This window comes from Sinocyclocheilus grahami, unplaced genomic scaffold (genome assembly GCF_001515645.1).
Source record: "Sinocyclocheilus grahami isolate Dianchi unplaced genomic scaffold, SAMN03320097.WGS_v1.1 scaffold31.1, whole genome shotgun sequence".
NCBI classification, from domain to species: domain Eukaryota; kingdom Metazoa; phylum Chordata; class Actinopteri; order Cypriniformes; family Cyprinidae; genus Sinocyclocheilus; species Sinocyclocheilus grahami.
Window position 1 is genome coordinate 1449139 of NW_015505210.1, and position 4704 is coordinate 1453842.

Consider the following 4704-nt stretch of genomic DNA (forward strand, 5'->3'; position numbering starts at 1 on the left):
TTCAAAAGCTGTGCCCATGTAAATCCTACATTTTAGGTTCTTCCAATATGCATAATGTATTTTTCAGGATATATCCAAAATGTACATGTAAACACTACATACGAATGAATACTAATGAGATCAGGCTATTCTTGTAGACAGAATAAGATCAAATGGAGTGCAAATTTAAATGTATCTCTCCTACTTCCTATGCTTTTCATTTGATTAAAAGACCACAGTAATCTTAAACTTCAGAGTTTCAGAAGACACTCTGCTCTCGGATTTTATGGAGATATGAGAGTCGGTGATCAAAAGTCACAGATTTTCAATAAACACTCAAAAGCTCTTGTCAAAAGTTCCAACGCCAAATTATCTGAGCTACAGTATGCATTTGAACTCTATATGCTTACTATGTCAGCAGTTGCCACATTCAGTTTTATTCTCCTCAGGAACTGCAGGAGAAAGATCTGAGACAAAGACTATACTTAAATGAAATATTAACGAGTAAATAAGTCTCCTGAGCTTTGACTAATGAGCAACAAAATGTTCCTCTTGAAAGCGCAAATTATAAGTGACATTATCATTAATATGTCAAAAGTAATTAGCTAGCAGCTGATGCAGCTTGACTTTAAGCACAGACGGAGTAATTCAATAGAGCCTCGCTTGAAGCCATGAAGATCGACTTTCAAAAGCCATTAGTAAGACGTCTCCCTTTGAACGTTCTGACAGTCTTCTCTTCTTCATTGCCAACTTTGTAGCACATCAAATGCACCAACCGCAGTATCTTAATTTAACATTTGTTTGAGCCATACACATTTTCAGTTACCTCAGATAGAGCCTATAAATAAAGCCTTTATATGAGGGAAAGGCAAACAGAACTGAACACTCCGCACATTGTTGTGAAGGGTGATTGCGAACAACACCAGTCTTGTCCGATGATACTCAAGACCGTGAAGAACTTGATGGATGAGGGTTTTATTTCTAAACTCGACAGGACCTGTCAGTGTAAAACTGCTGCTTGTTCCACTGCGGAGCTCGCCAGACATTTTGGCTCCAGGGAGGTGGCTTTGCTCTGGGAGCCCAAAGATTTAAGAAAACACACCATGTGAAAAGGGCATTTTAAAATGTAAGTGAGTGAGGTCATCATAGTTACCTCAGAGAAACCTTTGTTAGTGGCTGGATGGTGAGAAGAATTTCTGGAGCTCTGCCTGAGCTCTGGTCCCACTTGTCTTGTGGGAAACAAACCTCATTAAAACACCCTACGGCGTCAATTGTTAATTGTTTAGCAGCAGTTCGGACTTGATATAGTCATAATTTATAACACTGGCCAATATGATTCAAGTTGTTTACTTGGGAATCAATGTGTCAGATTGTCAATTAGCGGAATGTCTGTGAGCGAATGTCTGCTGTAAATGATTGTCGTGATGTGTGAGGTTGCTTATTGGTACAATAACTCTCCACCATCTCACTAGCTTCCCCTCCCACCCTTTCATCTGTTGCCTGTCTGGGTGAGAAAAATTCCGGGATGATTGTTGAGGGGCCCAATGTGTTCAGGAACAAAAGGCCTCCTCTCTCTCAGGGTGGCGGAGCGCTTGGTTTCCGGCATGAGGTCATTCTGTTGGAGAGAGAGAGAGAGAGAGAGCGAGAGGAAGAGATGTCATTCAGGACTTGAATCAGAGATTATGCTGGTTTCTTGGAATGGAGGGAGGATGAGTTGGGTTGGAGGGGGAGTGTGTAGGCGTGTCTACTTGTCCCAGCCTGGTCTAGTTAGCACAGTGTTGGGAAAGCTAATTTGAACTGGAGCTTGCCAAGCTTCAAGCTTCTACTCATAATTTAAAGTATAGCTACACGCTAGCAACTAAAAATGACTACAGTGAAAAATATCACTTTTTAAATATATTTTGCATAGTTCATCAACATAATTGCATTCTAATTTATTGAGATGCACCTGTAGTATTTATTAATGTTTATAATTAGCTTTTTTATTTTCAGTTTTCATTTTTATTTTAGTTTTAGTAATATTTTAATATTTAGTTTTAAATTTTACTTTTAGTAATTTTAATTCTTCAACTTAAACTTGTTTCAGTTAGTTGCCAAGGCAGTTTTTATGTAACGTTTATATTTTGTTTTATTTCAGCTTTATTTCTATCACCAAAAATTTAATTTTTAATAGTTTTCTAATGTACAAATGTACAAAACATACAACTAACTACTCTACACATAATACCCCCTTATCATGTAACTTAGAAACCACAGTCACACAACTTTAAATTTAATATGCAAAGAAAAGTAAGCCATTTGAGGTTGATTTTCTCTACAATAGTGTGAACACTATGTCTCTGTGGCATTTTCAAAACATTTCTCAGTTTGTTTGGGAATTCTGACCATCAACAGTGGTTCAACCAATAGTGTAAGTTTGGGGGCAGAGCTGTCTGTTTGTCTGGCCAATAGTAGATAGGTGGAGTGTTGGGGAAAACCGGTTTCAAAACAGCTGTAATTTTTGCAGTTCCATTTCATGAAATTTCTCACTTCAACTTTAACAAAGTGATAAAAAAGAAAAAGTTATAAAATAGACACACTATTAATTGATTAAAACAAACAATTTTCCACCTCAAATGAAACATCCAAACAAATTAATTCACTAAAACGAATCAAATTTCTGTTAGCCCCAATTTTTAATTATTATCTCAGTTTGTGCTATTAAAGGGATAGTTCGTCCTAAAAAAATAAAATTCTGTCATCATTTACTTTTCCTCATGTCGTTCCAAACCTTTCCAAATCTATGACTTTCTTTCTTCTGTGGAACATAAAAGATGATATTTTGATACATTTCTCAGTTTTTTTGTCTATAAAAATGGAAGTCAGTGGTCACCAAATCTGTTTCCCAACATTCTTCAAAATATCTTCTTTTGTGTTCTGCAGAATGAAGTCAAATGAGTTTGAAACAACATGTTGTAACGAGCAGTCCACTGAACGGCAAGTTGAAGAACCCAAGTGCAGTTTTATTTAACAGAGTGAAATCCAAAATCCAAACATAATCCACACAGAGACTTGACTTGAACAGAGTTGAATTAAACAGACTTGACTTGGCATGGAAACAGACTAGACTCACAGACAGCAGGTTACATACATTCATACACGACAAAGAACAATGGGAACATTAGGGCTATTTGTATCAAACACTATGGGTCACATGACAATAATCAACCAATGAGCAAACAGAACTGAGAACCACATGACAGGACAATAACCAATGAGGAACAAGACACACGACAATAACAACCAATCAGAACTTGACACAAACACAGGGCAGAAATACATGAGGGCAAGGGAAGCAACATCATAAATCAAATTACAAAATAAAAGACATGAAAGCAAGAACATGAAACAAAACCCAAACCCCACGTTACACATGTAAATTAATTTTCAAATGTAGTGTAGCATGACAGAACACGTTGGGAAAAACTCCACTTTTTAAATATTTCTGTCATGCTACTGAAAAACAGTTAAATTAGTAATGTCACTACCTTTAGTTTGCCACATTTGAACTTCATTTGAACAAAAAGACAAACAATATGGTACATTTTTGAAACCCAGACTGGATAATACTTCCTCGGAGAGCTCCTGAACACCTCCTATCAGTTTTCAGTACAAAAACAAAACTCCTGAGACATTTCTCACAAAAGCTTCCCATCTGACTCAACAATACGCTCATTAAAATAAGCTCTGCTCTGGTAGTACGACCATCATGGTGAGTGGTCGATATATGTACCCATAAAATCTGACTGTGACTCAAGAGGATTGTCAATGGATTGTATGTCACTTCCTTGTTGTCTGTCCCAAAGCTCTTAGCCTGTTTGATATGACAGGTTATTTAACCGTAATCCTCCTGTCTTGATCTATCGCCTCACCACAGCATGTGTGGAGCAGGCAGCAAAGCACAAATCCTCATACTGTCTGCTATCAGCGAATTAATGGCCTTGTCTAAGGGATACAGATCATTGTGCAGCACTGTAGATGGGTGAGTGAGTTCACGGCACTCTGTCAGTGTCGCTCACAACCCGGCGGTGCCAGGCTGAGTCAGAATGGCTTGTTCTCTTTCTCTGCACTCTCAGAGCCAGCTGTGAAAGGTTGCCACACAGCTCAGTGCTTCTTCACTGTCTCTTTACTATGTCTTGGGATGGTAAACAAAGAACAAGTGAGTTAAAGTCATATTAGTCTAATGAACCAGACTAGTGAAGCTGAGTTTGGATGTGGTCTAGTCTTGTGGTGAAATATCCAGGCTTATGACCAAGTTCAGCCGGTTCAGCCAGTGAGGGGTTCTCCATGAACTATCTCCATTGTGTCCTTGAGCGGGACTCTTATCCCCAGGGTGCTCCAGGGGGACTGACCCAGCAATAAATCAAAGTCCCTCTGAAAGAAGTCAATCCAATCAGAGACCATCTTGGAAACACCTCCTTGCAGCTATTTCCAGTCATGAAAGTTCAGCAAAGATACATTTCAAAAACTTGTCATCAAATCATCAGTAAATCTGACAAAAAATTATAAATGTTATATTTTTAACTCCAATATAGCTTAACAAATATTAAAATTATATAGTAATTACTTTATCGATTTTTAAAAAATAATATATTTAATTATATGATGATTATATATAATAATTTATTTCAGGTTAGTCCAGCTAATGAAAAAATCAATCAATAAATCCATTCGTCCATCATCTAT